The sequence below is a fragment of the Ceratotherium simum genome, chromosome 22, assembly GCF_057802395.1.
Source record: "Ceratotherium simum simum isolate JZ-2026a chromosome 22, ASM5780239v1, whole genome shotgun sequence".
NCBI lineage: Eukaryota > Metazoa > Chordata > Mammalia > Perissodactyla > Rhinocerotidae > Ceratotherium > Ceratotherium simum.
The window spans coordinates 4,167,194-4,192,399 of NC_141921.1; the positions used below are offsets into that span (position 1 = coordinate 4,167,194).

Here is a 25,206-nt window from a genome sequence, read left to right on the forward strand (position 1 = left end):
AACTAACTTGATCTTCAAGGAAAATCTTGAATTGGTCAAAATAACCTTTCTCCTTGTAAACAAAAGAAAGTTCTCTGATTGTGCAACTGAGTCCAAGGCCAGCCAATGTTAAATAATTTCAGATGGGACTACCTCACCCCACTTTAGCCCGAAATTAAAATATCAAATGTGAGGTAGCAGAGTTGAGTAAGAAGAAAAATAAAATAGGCTTCAGGAGGCCCAGGAACTAATTATTTCTCTGTCACTGACAAGTGTGGAAACCTGAGATAAATCGTTTTCATTGTACCTCAGTTTTGTCATCTGTGAAATTAGAAAACTGGGCTTGATGACACCTTAAGTCTCCTCCAGTGTGAAGATCCTGCAGTTCTAGAAGAAGACAGGCTAGTAGGCTACTAACCCTCACTGAACCTCTGTAACGTCCAGACCCATCCGTACTTTGTCTTATTTCATACACGCAGCATCCCCATGAGGCAAGTATTGTTGTTTCCAGTTAAGAGACGGGGAAAATCGAGGGTCAAGAAAGGTCAGAGTTATAGTAGATAAACCTGGGCTTTAATAGGCTGTAATACTTACCATCCAGTTTTCAATTTATTGCCTCTCAGCTCCATGCTTACCCTCATTGCCCAGCTTTGGGATGCTGGAGCGGGACCCTGTGAAGGTTTCTCCTTTGCCAGCTGGTAGAATGTTAGCTTTGTCAGTAGACAGCACTGCAAGAGGAAGGGTCTTTTCTTCCTGGTTCCACATGCTTGCTTTCTTGCTCCTGCAGTGAATAGCAACCAGCACGTCACTATTGGGAACGCCCAATCCCAATGGTGCTCACACCTCAGCAAATTTCACTGGCACCCCAAAAGGCATCTCCCCAGGGGTCTTAGTCACACCCCAGAAGACAGATCCCTAGAGAGTTTTGTGACACCCCCCCCCAGGGGCTGGTTTGCCACTTGTGGCACCTCAGGAAACCTCTCCACCATTCAGTGGGCTACAGCCACACCCCCTCCAATGAGGTCTGAATCTCAGCCTTAGGGACGGGGGTCTTCTTCCAAATTTGTTCCTTCCTTGCATACTAAAAGAAAACTCCCTTGTTTTTCTCTACTCACAACACTTCTGACACCAAATGTTGGGGGAGGGTTTCCCACACCAACCAATTCTTCAACTCTTTGGACACCAAGTGGGTATCCTACAATTCAATTATGACACTAACTACCTAGACTTAGCACAGAGCCACACAGTCCCACAGTCCCACAAGACTACCTTGTGACTTCAGATGCCTCTGACCAACCAGCTATAAGTTGGTGATTCCCACAACCCCCTCCTCAGGTTCGATAATGTGCTATAATGGCTCACGGAACTCAGGCAAACACTTACTTGCATTTACTGGTTTATTATAAAGGATATAATAAAGGATACAGATGAACAGCCAGATGAAGAGGTACATAGGGTGAGATCAGGAAGGGTTCCAAGTGCAGGAGCTTCTGTCCCTGTGGAACTGGGGTGCACCACACTCTTAGCACGTGAATGTGTTCACCAACCTGGAAGTTCTCCAAACCCCATAGTTAAGGGATTTTTTATGGAGCTTCATCACATAGGCACGATCGATTATTAACTCAATCTCCAACCCCTCTCCCCTCCCTGGAAGACCAGAGGTGGGGCTGAAAGTTCCAAGTTTCTAATTATGCTTGATCTTTCTGGTGACCAGCCCCATGCAGGAGCCCATCAAGGGTCACATCATTAGAACAAAAGAGGCTCCAATCACTCAGAAAATTCCAAGGCATTTAGGAACTCGATGTAAGGCACTCCTATCTCTTCATCACCCAGGAAATTATAGGGCTTTAGGAGCTCTGTGTCAGGATTTGGGGTCAGAGAACAATATACAGTTATGCATTGCTTAACAACAGGGACAAATTCTGAGAAATGTGTCATTAGGTGATTTTGTCACTGTGTGAACAACATAGAGTGTACTTACACAAACCCAGATGATATAGCCTACTACACACCTAGGCTATCTGGCACTAATCTTATGGGACCATCGTCATACATACGGTCCAGCACAGTCTGAAACATCGTTATGCAGCGCATGACTGTATATATTTCTTATTACTTCACAAGTACCCTGCCTCAACCCTATGGGTAGAGCCTGCTCCTTAAATCTTCTATTCCTGCATTCTTTAGTGTTACCTTTATCCCTTAGTAGTTAAAATTCCTTGTAACCAGTTTACAATTCTTTATATTAAACTCTCTCTATTCAAATTACTGTATGGTTTCTATCTTCTGACAGGACCCTGACTGATATGCTTACAAAAAGTTACTTAACCTCTCTGAGCTTCAATTCCTTCTTCTGTAAAATGGAAATAACAATAATACCTCTCTTACCGAAATATCATTAAAAAAAATTAGAGCTGCTATAAGACACACAGCAGTAGAAGGGCACAACTTCATGGTTGAAGCTTTTTTTTTTTCATTAATTTATCCAAGGTCACACAACTAGTAAATGGTGGACCTGGGGTTGAATCTGGATCTAAATGATTCTAAAGATTACTTTTTTTCCACAGCTAAATGTTAAAACATCCATCTCTTAAGAAACATGAGCCCTTAGAAGGCAGTCAGTGTAGTGGGATTAAGAGCCTGGCTTGGGAGCCAAAAGGTCTGAATCTGGTGCCAACATTTATGAATTGTGTGTCTTGGGGTGAGTGGCTTAAGCTCTCTCTGTGCCTCAGCATCCTTGTCTGTACAAAGTGGGTGAGGGTAGCACCGACCTCACATGGCTGCTTAACGAGGCAAAGGCTCATTCTGCAGAGCGCTCAGCTTGGTGCCTTGTCCAGAGGGAGGAGTTCCACAGTTATTATTATTAGTCTTCTTTCCCTTGCACTCATCATGGTTCCTGGAATATAACAAGCACTCAGTAGATGTTGTTGGCTTTGGTGCTGTTGTTGCTGTATGTGTTCAACAAGTTGGTTGAATGAATAAATAAATGCAGGAGGGAGAGCCAACTGATAGAGGAATTTGCTTTAAAAATGTTGGGGGCCAGAAAACATGCCAAAGAACTCTTGAAAATGCCCTCCCCTTGCATACAGCCAGTGGGCTAACGGGCAGCAGCCCAGGCACCTGGAACTTCTCTCCCAGGAGGCGAGAGGCCACAAAGGCGGTGGTTGCCAGGCAGCCCAAATCAGGAACACACAAACAGAGCCACCTGACCTTCAGAGGAAGAGATCGGATTCTGCTTAAGGATGTGTGAAGCGCACCTCCAGCGAAGGAGGGCCGAAGCGGGGCAAGGGATCAGGAAGTTTTTAAGGAGCAGCTACCCACACCTGGAGCCAACCTGGACTGATAACAATAGTAACCACTGTTCCCCGAGCCCTTGCCGGTGTCACCAGGCCCTGCCTGGTAAAGGGTCTGCCAGGCCCTTTACACCGCACTCATTTTCCACACTCCTGAGAGATGGGTATTAAATCCACAGCTTCCACTCCAAACAGCTTTGGGCTATGACTGCCGCCAGATCTGTGACCTTGGACAAGCACTTTACTTCTCTGAGGCGTTTTATAAAACAGAGATAATAACAGTGCCCACCTCACAGAGGTGGAGCAGAGCAGCCCCCCTCCACAGAGCCTCCTGAATCCCAGCAAACGCTGGCGCAGGAAGTGGAAGCTCGACCAGGACAGAATGGCCTCCCAACAGCAACTCGGAGTTCAGATTTCTTGAGGAAAAAGGTTTAGGCCTAAACACACTCAAGAATTATCTCTGGATAGAATTGGCTCTTGACCAAACTGTGAAAGAAAAAAAAGCAGCTAATTTTTATAGAGCACTTACTTTGTGCCTGGCTAAGCATGTCACATGGAATGACTTATTTACTCATCATAATAAGCCCAGCCTACTTTATTAACGATATTCATATAATACCACATATGCGTGTAGTTCTTTTCAGTTAAAAGCAAACTTCCACATCCATAATTTTCTTTTATCCTCACAACAAGTTCAGAAGGTGAAAATTATTATTACCCCCAATTTACTGATGTGGAAATGAGCCCAGAGAGGTGAGGTGACTTTCTTCTGGTTGCAAGGAGAGTTCATGATGGAACCAGAGGACACAGGTCTCCATTCTTGGGGACCAGTGCTTTTTCAACTACAGGACTCTTCTCCCTGTTCGTGAGCCCCCACCCTCTTCCCGCAGCCTCCTGCACCCGCCCACCCCTGCTGCCCCTCTCGCGGGCAGCACCCTTCCTTTGCCTCTGCTCCCTGCCATAAACCCTCCCCACCTCCTCCTCACAGACTGGTCTCAGTGACAGACTTGGTTTAAGGGTAGACTCTACCACCACTTCCGCTCTCTGGTTCTCAGTAGCCTCGTCTATAAAACAAGGAGAGGGACGATACTAAGTCATTTCTGAGGGCCCCTCTAACAGTAACTGGTCTGAGTAGAAAACTGCCCATCAACTCATTTACACTAAGATGTGGCTCATTGATAAGGGGATGTGCTGTGTCATCTCATCAAAGAGAAGGTGCTTTAAACAGGGTATTGCTGAAGGAGATTTTATTTAGCCAAAGGGATGACTCTGTAATTAGAGAATGAAAGGTACCTAGGACTACCTAGCTATAGTGTTTTGAAGGATTTGGGGGAGGGGGATTCCTGAAACTTTTCAAGTCTGTCCTGCCTCTATATTCCCGTGTGACTTTGGGGCTCTTTCTTACACCCAGCAACCACATAAGCATGCTTCAAGCACTGCAGAAGTCATGTCTCATCTGTGCTTAAGATCCTCTAAAACTCCCTACAGGTTACTGCACAAAACCCCTCGCCTGCTCCGACCCCCTTTTCCAACTCCACTCACCACTATTCACCTTCTTGTTTTCTCTCAAGCCAAAGTGAACCCCCATTCTTGTTCAAACATGAGCTGGCTTCTCCCAACTCTTCATCTCTGCTACATACCGTCCTCCTCCAGAGTCCAATTCCCTTCCCTACCCTCTACTGTCAAACTCCAACCCACCTATAAAGACCCACTCACATCCCACCACTTTCGTGAACTTTCTTCCAATCCACACACCTAACTGGATGTTCCACCCCCTCCTCTAACCCCTCGGAGCGCTAACCTTGACTTTTGATCACTCTCTGATCACATCTAGCATATCTGGTCATCTTCACTAGTGGGTAAGACCCTTGAGGGCAGGGTCTGGCTTGTCCTTGAGTTTATACAGAAAATGTACCTTGTAGATCCTCAGCAAGTGCCAGGCAAATTGGATTAAATAAGTCTAAATGCCAGTGAGCATTTGGAAGAGGCAATATGAAGAGTCGTGCACCCCTGGAAGTGGTTTGGAGTGACATCTTCCAGCCTCTTTAGGCCCTTTAGAGGCCACGGAAATGTACCACCAGATCTCCTTCAGGAGGCCTAGTCAGAGGGAGCACAGGTGACCATCCCTGCTGCTGCCCCTCTGCATCCACCACCACACGTGCGCTGAGGCCACGCTTCCCTGGGCAGCTTCCAGCCAATGACTGGATGCAGCAGGTGCTAGTGCCCACCCACCCCTACCAGACTCAGCCAATGACTGGGTGCAGCAGGTGCTAGTGCCCGCCCACCCCTACCAGACTCAGCCAATGACTGGATGCATCAGGTGCTAGTACCTGCCCACCTCTACCAGACACAAGGCTCCTCTAATGGATCACTTGGCTCAAGAACCACTACGTCAGCCTGACCAAAACTTTCTTAGAAGTGAGCTGCGGTCTGAGACCTTCTTGCCCACCCCTCCTTCCTTCCCTTTCTGCTTTCCTAGGTAACAGACCTGCTTCATGTCTGCAGGCTCGCCCCGCCTACTATTGCTCTCTCCCCTTATCCTTCACTAGTGTTTTCCCAATAAATCTCTTGAACATCTAACCTTGTCTTGGCATCTGCTTCTCAGAGGATCTGAACTAACATTTCCTCTTAGCTGGAGATGTGTTCGCAGATGATCAGCAAATAAGACTCATGTTCCTCACTTCCCACTGCAAAGGAGCAATGTGGGAGGACCAGCATTTGTCTACTGGATCCTCAGCTACCCTGCTGCACTCTCTCAGACCTCTCTTGGCTCTCTCGACCTCCACCACACTGACCCGGGCCTGCTGGCCCCCCAGGCCACTCCCTCCCCCTCATCTGACTCTCTAGCCATCTCCCTCCCAGCTTCCAAACCAATTCCACTTCCTGGCAGTGAACTCATCTTCCTCCCTCAGCTCTTGCAACAGGCTGGGCCATGGCCCCTCAGACCTATCCCAGGGCCTCTCCCACAAGTGAACTGCTTGAGGGATAGCACCCCTCAACCCTCCATCCCCCAATTTGGGCAGGACCAGACACCCATAACACAACCTCCATTGAGCTTCCTTCCCTCAGGGCAGAGCCAGGGTGGCCCCAATGAGGCACAGCTGAGGGACCTTCACAGAAATCCCTACCCATCACAATGACAGGGACCAGGGTGGGAGAGTCCGCAGGTCTGAACAAATGCCAAATCCAGGAGTGGCAGAGGTGTATCCCGGCTGCAGTGGGGAATCAGGACTCAGAACCAGAGGGAGGGATCCAGAACGAGCAGGCTGGGATCAAACGGGAGACAATGTGTTCCTCAAAGATTGTTTCAGGCACAGCAAGGACTGCTCTAGGGTCTAGTGAGTGTCTCAGGGACGAGGCCAGCCTGACTTATAGGACAGCTGGATTGGAAAACCAGTCACTGTGCCCCTCCACCAAGTGTTTTGCTGCCCAATGTCCATCAGGTGAAGCCTGAGATGACCTTCCTGTGCCACATCCACCCCATTCGCTCTGCTGGGCCACCACTTCGATTCCCTGTTTGCCCTCTGTTCCTTGCCACAGCGTCTCTCTGACTCTCCCCAGACGCTGCGGAGGGCTGGACACTGACACCCCAGTGGGTAAGTGCTGCTCTGCTCCTCCCACTGATTTAACAGCCCCAGCCCCATTCCACCAGATGGTTGACAGTGGAGGCGGCACCACGTCTATGCACTGAACCATTGTCTCCCTGGCCACCTCAATCCTTCCCACTCACATGGCCACTCAAGCCTTTCCAGCCATGGCTTTCTCCCTTTTGCTGGTCTAAGCCCCTGAGACTCCTGTAGGGCTCCAGGTCAAGTCTACGTAGCCAAAGGTAAATTACTTTCCCTCTCTGGACCTCAGGCCCCTTCCTACACTGAGGAAGTAGGTCCTCTCTACATCATCCCTCAGGGCCTTCCTAACTTGACAATCCCATAGCCACTTGGTTCCATAATCCCATAACCAGTTGGTTCCCAGTATCTCCTGTGCAAACACTGCATCCATTTTCCCTTCCTTGTTCTCACAACGGGAAAGGGGCCACGAGGTCAGGCCACATCACCCATCTCCTGGCATCCATTGCTCCCCAATCTCTCTGTAAAGGGACTTCCTGTCCAGATACAAAGAGGACTTCCCCTTTCCCCCACGCTCTGTTCTATATCCCAGCAGCTGGGACAGTGACGTCCCTACCTGGATCCACAGAGGGGAGATGAAAGAAATCCTACACAGTGACCCTACTCAGACGCAGCACGCACTGATGGCAACACGTCTACCACACAGCTGCTCATTCACTCTCACACAGACGCACACTGACTCCCTCACACACACACTCACTGCCCCACACATCCAGTCACTTCCTGTCTTCTGACACGTACCAACTCTTACACAAGCCCTCCCAGTCCTCTCACTCCCAATCCTCTCCCACTCTCTCTCTCTCTCACACACACACACACACACACACACACACACACACACACCCCAGGGACCACTCCTGGCACAGGGAAGAAACGCTGACCCTGACTTCTCCTCTCCTGGCACTGCCCCAGTGAGCAGGCTGTCTGCTCACAGCCCAGCTGCACAAAGCCCTCGTGTGCCCCCACCCACACCCAACCAGCCCCCAAGAGCTCTCCCTCTCATGCTGAGGCCCAGAGTGAGCTACAGCCAAAATAATGAAGACAACAAGGTTTTCTAAGCACCGAATAATGTTCCCAGGTGACGGAGGAAATGAAGAATGACTGTCAGCTCTTGGGCTCCGGCAGAGCTGGCTGAGAGAGGCTCTGGGGGAGAAGGAGGGTACGGGGAAGGAGGCTGGGCAGGCAGAAGCAGCACCCTCTTCCTCAGGCACGGGGGGGAGGCTGGGAACAGTGATCGCTGAATCATTTCTGTAGCCTATCACAAAACGTGTTTATCCCCCGTACTAAGGGAGCATTTACTTAGCCTCTTTCCTCATCCTAAAATAGTAACTAATATTGATGAGTACTTGTTCTGAGCCAGGGACTGTGACAAGCACTGGAATAAGTGAATGAACATTCACTTAAACCTCACGACAGCCTTACAAGGTACATATTATTATGATCACTGTTTTTGCAGATGAAACTCTGAGGATTAAGGGAATTTAAAGTAACTTTCCCAAGGTCACCCAACACTCTCAGCCCCCATTTCCACACTGGTGCTGTGAGGGTAAAGGCATCTGTCTTGCAGAGTTGTAAAGATTCCCAAGGGTTTATCTAAAGCACTCAGCATATGACCCGGCCCATAGTAGGTCTTCAGTAAGTGTCTCGTCTCTGCCTTCCCGCAAAATTATGGTAGACTCTTCAAAGACCAAAATGAGCCCACAGGTAACAGCCAAGCCCAGGATACCAGATTTGGAAAAGGCCGCGAGTGAAGCTTTTTCAAATGTAGTTTTTAGAAAAAATAAAAAATAATGTTCTCCTTTCTACCACAGGTTTAGCCATATGGAACTCCTTTGGCTAGGCGGTGCAGACTGAACCCATGAGAAGTTCAAGCCAAGCTGAGATGGCTTGGTGGATGACAGAGCCAGAGCGGGCATTCGAATGAACAAGAACACCTCCTGTCGTCCCGCACTTGACCGTTTACTAAATCTTGCCCACTGTCATCTCATTTGATGCTCACAACCACTCTCAGAGGCAAGCAACGTGGTCAAGGATGTCTAGGATGATTCATCTGCAATCGACAGATGAAAGAACAAAGCCAGAGAGGGAGTGTGCCATGCCCATGGCGACGGCTGAGGCTCGAAGAGACCCAGGCCAGCTGACAGTGGCCCCAGGACCGTTTCCAGAGGGATGGAGGGAAAGGGAGGAGCCCGGGACTTCCAGTTAATAATAGCGGTGCTGGGGCCGGCCCGGTGGCGCAAGCAGTTAAGTGCGCGCGATCCACTGCGGTGGCCCAGGGTTCGCCGGTTCGGATCCCGGGCGCGCACCAACGCACCGCTTGTTAAGCCATGCTGTGGCAGCCTCCCATATAAAGTAGAGGAAGATGGGCACGGATGTTAGCCCAGGGCCAGTCTTCCTCAACAAAAAAGAGGAGGATTGTCATCGGATGTTAGCTCAGGGCTGGTCTTCCTCATAAAATAAAAATAAATCGTGGTGCTAATGCTCATTTGCCAGCAGGGCTGGGACAAGGGGGAAATGAGAGACACCTGGAATGCAAAATTCAAAGAGGCAAGCAAGTGCAAGGTGGGGCCTCCCTAAATTTTACACCTTAGGCACCTCACCCTAGTCCCTGCCCTGTTTACCAGGCTCTGTTCTAAACACTTATACATACTAACTCATTTAATCCTCACAACACACCGTATCACCACCATTTGTAGACACGGAAAACAGAGGCGCTCCTTTACAGACACGGAGAAGAGGCGGGAAGTAGCTGCTCAGGGTCTCATAGGAAGAGTCCTCACTCGCGCACTTGACTATACTGCCCGCTCTTCCTCACCGCCTCTGACCGTGGCCGTGGTCTCTAGGGCTCACTGACTTGGCCCCTCCAGGAAAGATCAATGAGTGAGGCTAGGAGAGAGAGGGACTGCCATTCAACGTGCCCCTAAAATACCTACAGTTGATCCTCATCATTTGCAGTAGTTATGTTCCACAAGTCACTGTGCACACTGAATTAGTGAATACTGAACACTTGTTTCCAGGGGAAACACAGGCTGAGGTTCCTGTGAGCCTCGGGTCACAGTATTTTTATCAACCAATCAATATATAACCTTGTTTTATATATATTTCTGTTTAAAGATGTCTTGTTTAATATATATTGTTGATTATTAAATTGAACTCACTGCCAACAGCACCATAACTCACGCCTGAATGAAGCAGATCTAACACATGTATTTTCTCTATAGAGACATCACAGCCTTCTTGTGCTTAGGACACTAGACAGCACTTCAGCATTACATGTGGGGGCCATTTTAAACAGCAAAATCATGAAAAAAAGCACAAAAATGTGGCACCAAATAGATCATAAAAAGGACACTTGTTTACAGCATGAGCTGAGACAAGAGGGCAGAAGATCTCCTTGTCTAACCTCAACTGAGAACGCGTGCGTTGGGCGACTCAAATTTTCCACCACTCAGCACATGTCCACAAATAACCTTGAAAGCACCACGAGTATTGATTTGGGGGTTACAATAAATTTTAGCAAGTAGGCAATTTGCAAATATGGAATCTAAGAACAATGAGGATGGACTGTGTATATATGTATACACACACACATGGACAATTATTACCCTCACTTTATAGAGAAGGACACGGAGGCTCTGAGAGGTCCAGTGACCTGCTCACAGCCATGCAGCACTTAAGTGGCAAGATATGAACCCAGGTTCATATCTCCCAGATTGCCCTCCTTCAAAGAGGAGCGTGTTTGGATCTTTCCCATCATTGCGGTCTCTCCTTTCATGAACCCCAAAGAACTCGGTGTGTTACACAGGGTTTGGGAAAATCAGGAGACCCAGGTTTGAGAGCCAGCTCCAGCCCTCTGCTTTCCCTCCTGCAAAGTGGCGGTGACAGCTCCTGTGCACAGGAGGGTTGTCAAGATGAGCTAATGAACCTGCCAGTGCTCAAAATGCAAGTTATTATTGTCGTTTCCCCCTGAAAACAGGCTTTTCCCATGTAGGCTAATACTCCCATTCCAGAGCTATCCCACCTGGAGCTGAGAGCCCTTCACTGGGAGGTCTGGGGTTGCAAGAGGAACAATGAGCACGCCCCACTTGGGGAGAGGATGCGAGCTCTCCCCAGTGGACATTGATCCCTCATGGCCCCGAGCCTTCCTCCCAAGCCAAAACACGGCCCAAGATTTATTTTTAGAAACACAAATAATTTTCTTTCCCTTTTCTTTCCAGGGTCTAACAGTGCAAAGATGGCTCCTAAAGGAGCCTCCTCGGCAAGCTGAGCGAGTGGCATTTTGGAAAGGTCCCACATCTTGAAGTTAGACAGCACTGCATCCAAGTGCCACTGCCGCCAATGAGTGCACGCCCCTACTCACCTGTCTGACTCTCACATATCACAACATGCAATGAATAGCAGTGCTTGCCTCGTAGGATTGATGTAAGAGTCAAAAGAGTTCAAGTCCTCAGCACTTTGCTACTCCAAGCGTGTCCCAGAACCAGAAGCAGAAGCATCAGCTTTTAGAAATGCAGCAACTCAGTGGGGCCGGCCCGGTGGCGCAAGTGGTTAAGTGTGCGCGCTCCACTGCGGTGGCCCGGGGTTCGCTGGTTCGGATCCTGGGCGCGCACCGAGGTACCGCTTGGCAAGCCATGCTGTGGCGGCGTCCCATATAAAGTAGAGGAAGATGGGCAGATGTTAGTTCAGGGCCAGTCTTCCTCAGCAAAAAGAGGATTGGCAGATGTTAGCTCAGGGCCAATCTTCCTCACAAAAAAAAAAAAAAGAAAGAAAGAAATGCAGCAACTCAGGCTCACCCCAGACCTACCGAACCAGGATCTGTCTTTTAACAAGATCCCCAGGTGTGCATTAGCTTGCCCGAATCACTGCCCTAGCACCCTCCCAGCACACAGTAGGTGCTCAATAAATAGTAGCTATTGTTGTTATCAGTATATGGGTCCCCTCCTCAGCAGTTCACAAATCACTAATACAAGCACACAGATACCTAATACAAGGCTGGGGCATTTTGGAAACATAAGCAGAACATTCTGGGAATAGAGAGGAGAGTGATTGCCACAGTTTGGGGGACTCAGACAAGCATTAGATCTGGACTTCCTTTGGTTTTTTGCATTTAATAATGCCCCTCCTTTCTTGAATAAATGCTTCCCTTTATTCTATGCTGATTGTATTCCAGGCTCTGTCCTGGGCCCTGGGGAGAGAAAGCTACATGGGGACGTGGTCCTTCACTCAAGTTTTTCACAGTCTAATAAGAGACACATAAACCAATAATCATGAAATGTGTCATGGTACTGAGAGAGAAGCCGACAGGCCACAGAGCGGGCATCAAGGAAGGATGGGTGGGGAGTCCAGAGGAAAGAAGAGATTAACACAGTCCTTCCCAAAGCAGAGAAAATGCTTTGAATATTTTGCTATTTCCTATCACGCCCTCTCTCTCTTTCTCTTTCAGTGTTTTCACATAGTTGGGTCATATTACATATAAATCTGTACGTGGCCTTCTCAGTTAATATCATTACCTAAGAGTGATCCAGTGTGTGACTGGGATGGTAAACAAATAGGACTTAGATATGCCTTTATTTTTGTCTCCTGTAGCCCTTAAAATTTCTTCAACGGGGGAAATTCCTCCCATCCTCTGGCAGGAAAATTATGGCAATTCTCATGAGTCTTCTGCTCACAGTTATATGCCTTATTTTTAATGCCCTGCAGTCTTTTTAAATCACAGATTTACTCTCAATTCAGTCATTGAAAGTCCCACGGAATAATCAAAGTTCCAAACTCAATTCAAAGGACCGGTTTCTGCCCCTCCGCACAGCAAGGGGCAGGCCATGAGCAGGAAAGCTGCTGGAGCCGGTGGGGGAGGCCAAGGAAAGACACCGTCCTTCCTGCCCTTCTCCGCTTTGTGCCTCCACATGCCCTCCCCCTTCTCGCTAGCTGCCTCCTGGCCTCACCAGGGGGGAAGAGAGGAAAAGAAGACACGATATGAGAGGCAGGGACGTTCTGACACCGCCGTTAAGATAGCATTATCACACTCACAGCTCAGCAGTGTTTAAAGCTCATTCTTTAAACACAGTTTCACGGCGTCTCAGACACCCCACATCTGCAGTTCCCTAGACAATAAGAATGCATTCTCCTCCAGCTTGTCACCTGCTGCTTCTGCAGCCCCTAGGAATCCCGAATTTCACTCTTGCCTCTTTCTGTTGAGTCTGTTCCCCCTCTAGGCAGCCACCCAGCAGCTCCCTCTCACCCCAGCCCACACTTAGTCCACGGGGAATACTTTTACATCCTTTACTCCAGCAAACCCCAGGGATGTAGCGTAAAGTCAGTAGATACCAGAAACCCAAGTAAATTGTAAGACACGACGCCCTAGAGGTCTTCATATTCATAATTTTAATAACTATGTGTATCTCCCAGTATTTATTCTCCTTTTCTTCCATAGTTAGAGTACCCAAATTTTTAGCTGGGCACATTGTTGTAATTAAATTTTTACCATTGAGATATAAACAAAGCGTTGTCTGAGAAAGTCTAAGATGTCTCCTTAAAGTGAGCGAGTACACACATCTTCACTCCTTCTTCCATTCTGTTCCTTGAAATACGGATGTGATGGCTGGTGCTCCAGCATTTATCTCGAATAATGAAGACAGGGGCCTCCCTTTCAGGATGACAGAGCAGAAAGCTGGAAAGGGGTTGTGACTATTGAGCCATCAAACCAATTTTGGACTACCTTCCCCCAGACTTCATTTATTGAGAGAAATCAGTTTCAATCTGGCTTAAATCACTATTTTAGGTATTTATTAAATCACTATTTTAGGTATTTCTTAAATCACTATTTTAGGTCTTTCCTAACTGAACCTAGTCCTAACAGTCCTAACAGCTAAACCACAGTTTACTTGATCATGATTCTAATGTTGTTTTTCTAGGTTTGTTTCCAATTCTCACTATTAGGAATAACACTGTAATGAACTTTTGCCCATATTCCTGGTTATTTTCTAAGGTAGAAAATAAAGCTCTTGATATGGATGTAGATATAGGCACATCTTCCTTTCCTATGTTGTACTCATTTATCTCAGAAGCAGCAGCGAGTAGGTCACACCCTTACATAGTTCACCTGCAGGTGACCTTTAGAACACAGTCCCCTGCATTTGTCAGTGCCTGTTACCATAATGCTGCATAACAAACACCCCAAAACAACAGCTTTCGCCAGCAAGCGTTTACTCTCCAATTACAAATCTGCAGACCAACTCTTGTTCAGCTGATCCAGGCTTGACTGGGCTGCGAAGCTCTGCTTCAGCCAGCAGGACAGCTGAGTTTGGAGAGACTGTGGCTGGGTCAGGTCTGCTCCACGTGTGTTTATTCTGGAGCCCAGGCTGAAAGGGCACCAGCTACCCAGGAGCGCACCCCTCATCAGGGGAGATAAATAATCCAGGGCACGAGTGATACAATTTGGGGAAGTCGCAACAGGAAATGCCACCTTGCAAAGATAGGAGGCAAGTGGCCAAGTCTCCTCTAGACATTTTCAAAGAATAGTGTGTGTGAAAGAGCTGATTAAGCAAGATTCGGATTCAAGGAGCAACATTCATTGAGCACTTACTCTGGCTAAGCCTATGCAGGATGTTTTGAGAAAAATATCAATTCTCGCAACAAAAAATCTATCCATACACGTTAAGGTTATAGAGGCTCAGTGCTAAAATAGAGCAGAGACAAGAAGGAATGCTTTGGAATTCTCCACCCTCTCCAGTCAGTGCTGAGGATCTGACAGTCGTCACACGACAGGAAGGTTCGAGTGTCCAAATCTGGGCAGGCAAAGGTCAAGGTAGATGGTTCTCACATCAGACTTCCTGGATTCAAGTCCTGGGTCTACCATTCCTAACTGTGCAACTTTGGCAAGGTATTCAACCTATCTGTGGCTCAGTTTCCCTATCTGTAAAGTGGGGCAATGAGAGTATATATTTCATAGGGTTATTGTGAAGTTTTAGTGAAACACCACCTAAATTTCTTAAAACAGCACCAGGGACAGAGAAAGTGCTTGTTAAATGTTAGAGTCATACCAGAGCACAACATTTACCTCCCATCAACACTCAGGCTGACCCAGAGTGTGTGGCTCCTTTGTTTAGTCTGTAACTTTTTTCCTCCTAACTAGCTGATTTTTTGGTGTTTTTTCCAATGTTTACTAATTTCAAAGAGGAAAGTATGGGATAGTTGTTTTAGTTTACATTTAGGCAGATAATTAATGAGGTTAACTTTTTTGTCATATAGTTATCAGTCAGAATATTTTTAGAAGCCTCTCAATAATGGCTAATCTTTGTCCTCTGAGAGTGGATTTGATTTTTGGAAATAGCCAAAAGCCATTCAAAAGGATGACCTGATTACTTCCACGTCTAATCAGGTTTGAACCATCATATAACGTAGGAATTTAAACAGTCCCTTCAAAGAACGTTTACTCTCTAGGGGGAAATAAAGGCTTAGTCTCTTAGACATATCTGTCTTCTGGTGCCTTCCTGGCTTCTCTCCAAGATGACATCTGGGTGTAAGGGGGGCAAGGTGGGGCTTAAATGATATCATGGAAGGTGAAGAGTCATTCCTCTGGCTGCTCTGGCTCTTCTCGCCCGGGTTGGGTGGGGGTCCCTGATCCACTTGCTGAGATTCACAGCTGAGGCTTGTGTCTGTACTAGAGTAACTTGTATCCAGGCTTTCCTCAGCTGGTCAGAGCCCAGGGGCCTGCCTGGCTGGCTCTGCCTCCCACCAGCTCTCCCTGGCTCCTCTGTTGGCTCTAGACTCCCTCCCATTTGCTTTGCCTCCAGTTTGGCCTGGCCCAGGTGACCCACTGTGCAGCCCTTGCTCCAGAACACCTTGACCCTGCCCAACCATGGCGACTCCCATTGGCAATGTTCCCCAGCCAAGTTCTTACCATGTTCTGGGTCCCTCTGTGCCTCGCTGGAAATAAGGACGGCTCAAGAAGCTAAAATTTGAGGCCTCCCTCTGCCTAGCCACACCACACTGCCACATGGATGTGGTCACACCCCAGGTGACAATCTATTCAACAGAGTCTCGAGTGGTGAGAAGGACAGGAGCCCCCTCTACCTTTGATGATAGCCCTACTTATCTAGTGTGCCTCCCTACTTTTTGGGCCAAAGCTGGGAGAACACACAATCTAAATTGATCTCTCACCACCTCATTCCTACTTTCTCTATCTCTTTTCACTGTCTCAGGGAACCCCAAAAGTCAGATATCTCCCCCATACATCATGCCCTCCATCTTTCACTCCAGCATCTTGGAGATGCCATGATGGAGCACAGGGGTATTTTTTGTACGCCCTGGGGGAATTCCATAAGCTGGGTCAATCGGGCTGCATTGAAGAAAAGCCAAAGGAGAGGATTAAAGGAATTTAGGAATCCTCTTTCAAGATAACACCTGGCTTGCAGGTTATTTTCTTCCTGAATAATTCTATTTTACATGTCAGAGAAGGAATATTAACTTGTTCTTTCTTTTTGCATTCTTTCTATTATAAATCATGATCTTTCCCCAGAATGATGGGTACCTCAAGCCAGATAAAGCAAAGGTCAAGAAAGGAAGAAAGCAAACTAGAAAAGCACATTAAAAGTTCTCGAAACATTACCTCCATTAAGCCATTATGATTAGCTATAATTACAATTATCCTTTCCTTTCTTCCTCTAATTTGGCTTAGAGCTTTTCAACTCTCTATTATGCATAGGAATTAGTGTGAATGTATGGGCCTTGTTGGAATTCTGATTCAAACAAACCAACTGTAAAAAGATAGTTCTTAGAAAATAGAAGAAATCTGGTATTAGATGATATCAATAAATTATTGTTAATTTTGGGGGGTATGATAACGACATTAAGGTTAGGTTAAAAATCTCCCCTATTTTTTAGTGTAGACTTAAATATTTATGGCGTGATGACACCATGACTATGATTTGCTTTAAAATATTGCAGCAAAACAAAAAGTGGGGAGGTTAGTTGATAGATGGACCAGATATGGCAAAATGTTGATGGTTGTTGAAGCTGAGTGATGGCTACAAAGAGATTTTTTCACACACAATGTATCTCTCTGTGTGATAGATATTTTCGAAATAAAAAGGTTTTCAGGTGAATTGGTGCGGTGAATTATAAGACACAAATCACGTTGCTGTATTTAAAGGTCAGTTCAAGGGTGATATTGATCACATGAAATTTTCACTTTACAGGCTCAGATCAACCCAGCCCTATGGCAACGCCATCACATCATCCCATTGTCAGCACTGGGTTTTATCAGTTTCCCAACGTTGACTAATTTCAAAAAAGAAAATAGGGTTGAGTTGTTTTAATTTACTTTTGGGAGGTTTTAATAAGGTTAAATTCTCTTTAGATATTCATTACTCAGCTCTGTCAAAATGGCTAATCTTTGTCCTCCAAGAGTAGATTTGATTTTTAGAAATCACCAAAAGCCATTCATGGCTACCTGGAGAATAAGCAGGTGACCAACAGGGAGAATAGTTAGACCTTATTTTTAACCCCCAAATCTTAGAAAGATCTAGGTCTGGTTTACTCCTAGGCCTTACAAACAGCCTCTGAAGCCCCTGTTCAACAAGAAGACGCAAGGATCTCCCATTAATGATGTCAGTTCACTAAAATAAGTGAACCACCTCTCAAATTTGGCGGTTGTAATACTCCTTCGGATGATACTAACAAAGTTGACGATTATCAGCTATAATGTAATGGGCACCAACTATGTGCCAGGCTCTATATAGACACAATGCCTCTCAAAATTTTCCAGAAAAGTGCCCCTTAATACACAGAATGAATATGAGAACCCAGCCATTGGAAAAATACAGCCCAAGGCTGACTGCAGCAAATGAGAAAAATCACTGAATTCTCCTGTTTTACCTTTTAAGTGAATGTGATTTTTACATTCTGTTCCACATCATAGTGCTAGCTAACATCTATTGAGCCCTTAAAAGAGATGCTGTTTTAAGCTTTTTACACATATTAATTCCTCAAGCCTTATGGTGTTCCTACGAAGCTGGCACTATTATTCCTCCATTCTGCAGGTGAGAAAACTGAGGCACAAAGAGGGTAAGTAACTTACCTGAGGCTGCACAGCCAGCAAGCGTCAGAGCCAGAATTTGGACCAGACAGTGTGGCTCCAGAGACCGTGTGCTTAACCCCTACAATATATTTCCTCCATAGTGGGTTCATGCTCGCTTTAAATTAAAAAATCAATTGTATCTTCTAATTTGCTGTGCATCCATAGTTAGAACATCACAGCCACCCTGCACCTTCTTAAGGCCCCGACATGCGTGACTATGTAATCAGAGTTATGACCCAGTCAGAGAAGCACAAGCATCAACTAGTGTCTCCAGCCCTCACAAGGACAGAGCAAAGTAAGTATTGTTATCCTGTTTCAGAGCTTTACAAAAATCAGGGAGGACTCCTTCTCCGGGACAGGCCTTACTTCGATTCTCTACAAAAATTAACGAAACGAAAAATGAATGAGGGGTCAAGCAAAGGTTTATTTCACTATCCCTCTGGTCTTCACCAATGACAAACCAACAATGTTGCTGCTTCTCAGATCTGACTCAAATGTCATGCACACATACATGTACACACATACACACACATACACATACACGGACACACACACATACACACACGTGCACACGCACGTGGAAGCACACACACACTAAGGCTAAGTCGGTTGGACCTCAGAGCAAGCCCCAGCCACATTCCCTGGAGACCAGCACAACTTCTGCAGGTGACAATTAATAAGTGGACACTGGATACATGAATGAGCCATGAGACCTAATGAGTCAGTTCTGCCCTAGATTTTCTCTTGAGTCTCTAATCACAGCTTTCAGCACTGAGAGTCCATTTTAGACCTTCTGAAGTCGAATCAGGAAATTCACAGAGAGCATTTTCCCAGTGAGCATTGAAGAGGCAGCATGAAGCAGCGAGTGCACCCCTCTGAGTCAGTCAGACCTGACTGGACTCCCAGCTCCTCCAGCCTTCAATTCCGTCGCTGAGGGCAATTGTATAGCTTCCATCCCCAAGCATCCCTCTCCTCATCTATACAACCGTCAAAGGAACAGACACCACACAATGGCGTTACAGGACTAAACGAGATAACACATGTGAAGGTCCCAGCATTGCGCTTGGTAAACCATAAGACCTCAATAAATATTAGCTAAATAGAATTAATTTGGAGTGCATAATAGTATGTATATTGTACACACACACATACATTCATACACACTTGTATATATATTTTTATATACTGTTTGAACGTTTAAAATATGCTTGTATTCCTTTCTCAATTAGAAATATGTTTTTTGAGGAAGATTGGCCCTGAGCTAACATCTGTTGCCAATCTTACTCTTTTTTTTGTTTTTCTTTTTTCTCCCCAAAGCCCCCAGTACATAGTTGTATAGCACAGTTGTAGGTCCTTACAGTTTTTCTGTGTGGGATGCCGCCTCAGCTTGGCTTGATGAGCAGTGAGCAGGTCCACACCCGGGATCCGAACCGGCAAACCCTGGGCTGCCAAAGCGGAGCGTGCACACTTAACCACTGCAGCACCAGGCCGGCCCCCTCAATTAGAAATATTTTTAATGTTTATTGTTGTTATTTGTTTACTAGGAGGCTTTTGGAAGCCCAGATTTTGTTCTCTGTGGCCTGGTTTCTTGAGCCTCTTTTGCCTCTGTCTTCTCACAAGCAGATCCATTGAAGGGCCAACTGTAGGATGAGCAGACCCACCTTGAAGGTATGACCACTGGCACATAAGGTAATAGACACGTAATAAAAGCTGACACTTATGCTACGCCTACTTAGCACAGCTCTAAGTGCCCAGCCAGGCTGAGTACTTTGCCTCGGGTTACAGAGTTGGGAAGTGATAAAGCTGTGATTTGAACCCTGGTAGTCTGGCTCCTGTCCCTGCACTTGATCGCTAGGCCATAGTGCTTCCAGCCACGCTCTGATGCTTCTCACCAAGTGTTAGCCTCAACTCCACAGTCTGACAGCCCCAGTAACCCAGCCTAGTCTCTGCTTTTAGACCGACACCTTTCCCGAGTCTGAGCCCATCAGCCGGAGCCAGGGCTCTTGCTCACCCTCCCAGGGGCCTGGAGGCAGTCCCCATGGCCCTGCTCCCTCCTGCTCCCCCCAAGCCTGGCCTGCTGCAAGTCCAGCCAGAGCTCCCCCTGGCAGCTCAGCCCACTGCCAGCTGCTGGTCTGCCCCAAGCCCACTGCAGCTGATTGGGATGCCTCCCTCACCCCAATAATTTCTAGAATCAAGACTGATACTATTATATCCCCCGGACCCTCAGCAGGCTGTAGGGACAGAGGGGTCACATTAACAATGCAGATGTTACTGGCTCAGAGCTCTCAACTGCCAGTGAAGGAATTTGCCCTTCCTGAACGTCTCCCCTGGGTTTTCCGAAACGTCTCACAACACTGGGCTCTGTGCTACCCTCAGTGACATCTGTGGCCTGCAGGCTTCTAGGGCAGGGCTCCTCCCTGCTGCCATTCCTGCCATCGAGAATGGGTTTCCTCTGCAGGGCTCCCGAGCTGCATGCCTTCACTCTTCACTCCGCACTGCAGCCTCGAGGCGTTCCGCTGGGGAGGGGCCTCCTCCCCCAAGCCTCCATCTCCCTTTACCTGCTGCGCTCCACAGCAGCCCTGCTTGGGACCCAAATCTCACAAGGGCTTTGTAAAAACCACATCTTTAGCCTCGGCCTTGGACCCCTCTATTCAGAAGACCAGGACCTAAACCTTGGATTGGACTAGAAAATAGAAATATCAGTACAGTTTGATCATCTTCTCCCTCCCACACCATTTTTTCGCCCTCCCATCATCTCCAACTCCAGAGATCTGTGCACATGACTTCCTCCTCAGCAGCTCCCCTTCCCCACAAGCACACCCTGGGGGACAGTGGCCAGAGGCTCTTCTGGCCCCGGTGCTCTAAGGCTCCCTGGGCTCCGTGAGATCCATCCATGACAATAGGTGTCTGATAAATAGCAGTCATTGTTAAGTGCTGGACACAGGGCTGGATAATTTACAGACAACCTGTCATTTAACCCCCATCTGCAAATTAGGTAACACTCTCCAATTACATATAAAATAACAGGCAAAGAGATTGGGTGATGGGGGGGCAGGGAGGTGGCGTCAGGGGCAAGAAACTCAGGCCAGGGCGGGAGCGTGGGTTTCCAGCTATGTGAAGTTTCAGTCCTGATTGTCGTGGGGAATTGTCCTTTTACTCTAGGAAGTGTGGAGGGGGAGGGGGCACACTTCTTGAACTGGTTTCTTAAGAAATTCAAAAATAGCCCCTCTCCCTAGGGACTGAGGAAGTCTTTGGATTTCAAGACTCCAAGGGGTCCCAGAGGAGCCATTGGTCCGTTTACGGGATGCTGAGTGAGTTTTGATGTGCAAGGTTTATTTCAGTCAAGGAGAGGAAAAGGGAGAGAGAAGTGTGGAGTGTCATATAAAACCCAATAGGGTTGGATTTCTTTGCGGGGAAGAATATTTTGGACCCTTGCCACCCCCTACAGTACCAGGCAGGCATCCCCTATGGAAGCTTTTGCCCATGAGAGAACGTGAAAGCAGAAACCACTGCTCTCCAACTCAGGCCTGCAGGCTGGAGCGAGCAGCCTGGGGTCAGCAAAGTCAGGCTCACAGGAAGGCTCAGTTTGAATTAGCCCACTCATCAAACATCGATCACGCATGTGCTGGGCATGTTGCTGGCATCGTTAATCGTATGGCCATAATCGTATAATTATACAGGGCATGGTTATCACTATTTTAAAAATGAGAAAACTAAGCTTTAGAAAAGTGAAGTACCAAGATCCCATAGCTTGGAAATGTCAACGCTGGGGTCCAAACCAGTTTTCCGTGGCTCTAAACCCAGTATCTCCCCATCATCCAGGGCCCTGCCCTCAGAGAGCTCACATTCTAGTGAGGACTCAGACCCATAAATGGACAAGTGTCCTACCACGTGATAAGGGGGCCAGGAAAGCAAAGCAGTTCAGAGAACAGACTTTGAACTTGGACAAACCTAGAGGCACCACCCAGCCCTGTGGCCTACCAGCTGAGTGGTTTGGTATTTAAGCTCTCCACATCTGAGTTTTCTCATCTGTAACATGGAGATATCAAGTCCTCCTTCACAGGGGAGGGTGACGATTAAACAAAATCTGAAAGTCACTTAGCCCTGTGCCTGGCATATAGGAGCAGCTCAGTAAACGGGAGATGCTGTGTCTCCACTGAAATAGGGCATGTGTAGAGGGATCATATAAGAGAGACACGCTGACCCCAAAGCCAGACCTGGCAGTCGTCAATCTTGTGCAGCTGGAGACCTAGCAGGATGGAGGCCCCTAGTCTGGGGGTTGGTGGAGGTATATAAAGACCTGAGACAAAAGATAACCATTGCTCTGTCTATCTCCCACCTTCTGGCTGGGAAGAGGAGACTCCAGGAGCCTAAGCCTCACCAGGGCCTGAGTGGGAGGAATGGAGTGAGTCTTCCCATCCAGGAGACTCTCACGCCCAGGGACATGGGGTTGTGTCCTCCTTCACTCCTTTCCTAGCCATGTGGCCTTAGGAAGGAACTTAGCCTGAGACTCAGTTTCCTCATCTTTAAATTGTGAAGGGTAACACCTATCTCATGATTAAAGAAAGAACACACAAACCACCCAGGGCAGGGCCTGGCACACAGAAGGGCTGCAGAGATGGCAGGTGTATTGAATGCCCCCTTCACACCCTTGTGGCAAGCTCTGACCTCCAGCCCCAAAGCCCTTCCAGCCCCAGACGAGGGAGGAAGTCCTCCAGCAGCCTCCACCCCTCTGTGTGCACAGGCACACACAAACACACATGCAGAAGGAAGGATCCAGTCTGAAACAATCTCCGCAGATTTCTAAGTTCTGCAAGCCAGTGGGAAAACCACGGCTCTAAAAGGAATGTTTGCCTAAGACCAGACCAGCTCAGCTCTACCTTCTGCATTGCTGCATAGAATCTTCACATTGTCCCCTCTTCCCCCATCCAATCCCCACCCCAGCCCCTAAAAGAAAACTCTTCCTCGTGGCCCTGGACACTGTCCAGACTGGATAACCATGAGAAATGTTTCCACATTGGCCAGTTAAAGCACTTCCTATGCAAGGTTCCGTCTAATCTGTGGGGGAGGCTGGGTTCCACAGCCCTCATGTGCTGGTGAGAGCCTGGGGGGGAAGGAGTCAGGAAGAGGGCTCAAGGTGTCAGACAAAAGGGGGTGACAGGGGGCAACTTAATCAGCAGACGGAGTAAAAGCCTTCCCACGCTCACCCAGCATCAAGAGATTGGTGACTTCCTCTCCCTTCCTGTGGTCATATGGCCCATGAGAGTGGGTCTCGCAAGTTTCCATCCCTCTTCTTGCCTTTGAGCCGGGTATTACGTTCCCCGTCTTACAGATAGAGGCACTAAGTTCAGAGAAGGGAAACCACTTGCCTCTGACCATATAAACAGTGAGAAACACAGTCAGACTCAAATCACCTGATTCCTAATCCGGGGCTCTTGTACCAAGATTTTTCCCTTATAATGTTACAACAAAATAATAATGATAATAATAATAATATCACAGGGATGGCACAAATTAAGAACTCAATAAAAATTAGCTAAGGGCTGTTAACTATCGTATTTACTCCTAGCAACAACCCAAGGAGGAAAGAATTATTATCTCCATTTGTGGATGAGGAAACTGAGGCTCAGAGTGTCAGGGATCAGCAAATTGGCCCATGACTTGTTTTTGTAAATAAAGTTTTATTGGAACACAGCCACACTCATTCGTCTATGTGTTATCTATGGCTGTTTTCATGCTACAACAGCAGAGGTGAGTGGTTGCAACAGGGAACATACGACCCAAAATATCTCAAATATTTACTATCTGGCTCTTTAAAGAAAAAAATGTGCCAACCTCTAGTCTAAGTGATTTGGAAAAGTCCTCAGAGTTGTAAGAGGCAGAACCAGGACTCCAAAGCCTTCAGTTTTAATTACATCGCCTCCCCACACCCCATCATTTGGTAACTCTCTATTCATTACCATTATGGGCTGAATTGTGTCCCCCCAAAATTCATATGCTGAAGTCTAACCCCTGTACCTCAGAATGTGACCGCAGAGGAGGAACTTCAAGATGGCGGCATAGGCAGGCTCTGAACTCACCTCCTCCAGCAGACACACCCAATTTACAACTACTCGTGAAAAAATTACCTCTGAGAGAGAACTGAAAACAGGATAAGAGGAACCCCTGCAACAAAGGACAATCCTAATTAAGGTGGAAGAGGCAGAAACTCCTTTCTGGAGAGGAAAAACGCCACCTTCACCAGCCGCCAGCTTCACAGCCACCCGGGAGCAGCCCAAAGGTCCGCAGCCCTCCCTGGAGGAGCAGGGCCTTGAGCCGGGGAGCGCTCCCGCTGTGGGCGTTTTGTGGACCCAGCACAATCGAGACAAGTGGCATAATATCTGACTTTGCCTGCTACTAAAACATTGGGGAGTACCCCCAGAAAAGCTGGTTCACAAAGAAATTAAAACCGGCTCTTAAAGGGCCCACACGCAAACTCACCCGCTTCAGATAGCAACCTAAAATCACCAGAAAGAAAGGTGCACAGTGCTTTGGTGAAAAGAGACTCACCTGATAGGATCTGAGTGCATCGCAGTGAGAGGTGAAACCTCTCCAGGGACTGGGACATTGGCGGCAGCCATTGTTGTGGCCTGGTGTGGGCTTGCTGACACAGACTCCTTGGAGTTCTCCCTGAGGCCTGCTAGCCCAGGGTCTGCCCCACCCACTAGAGCACTGATGTAATCCAGCTCAGCCAGGGCAGGCAGCCCACCCTAGAGACTGGCCCCACCCAACAACAAGCCCTCGGGCAACTTGTGGGCCTGCATAGATTCTTGACTGGATTCTCTGCAGCCTGGCAACTGAGCCCACTTCGGTGGGGCAGGGAGTGCCCAAGGAGCCGGTGGAGAGTGTGGGGCAGTGGTGGGGTATGCGGGGCTCCCGCCGTGGGGAGACTGAGTCCACTTCAGGAGGTCAGGGCGCGCACAGAGGGCAGGACTGTGTTGACTGTGTGTGTGGACCTGTGTGCAGCGGAGCTTGTCAGCTGCAGAGGACTTGTGCTTCTCAAAGACCCACATAGGAGGTTTGCCCCACCTTCCAAAGCCTGAAACAATTGGGTGCTCCCACGCCTGAGGCCAGTCCCACACAGCTGCAGTCCTCAGAGAGCTGACAAGAGACCTAAAGGCTGGACGCTTATAGCATTTGTAAGCCCCTCGGCCTAACAACCTGCCACCCTGGGGGCCTACTCACTTAAAAG

The 25,206-nt window shown here is 47.7% G+C and overlaps 1 long non-coding RNA gene across 1 annotated transcript in view; it reads right to left on the reverse strand.

The window, feature by feature from the left end:
• Positions 1-24,608, reverse strand: part of LOC147914040 (uncharacterized) — a 120,762-nt gene extending 96,154 nt beyond the window's left edge. Inside the window, exons 1-2 of the long non-coding RNA XR_015555733.1 lie at positions 24,525-24,608; positions 615-760 (exon numbers count right to left, since the gene is read on the reverse strand). This is a non-coding gene — a long non-coding RNA (uncharacterized LOC147914040). The remainder of the gene's footprint in view (positions 1-614; positions 761-24,524) is intronic.
• Positions 24,609-25,206: the final 598 nt, after the last annotated feature.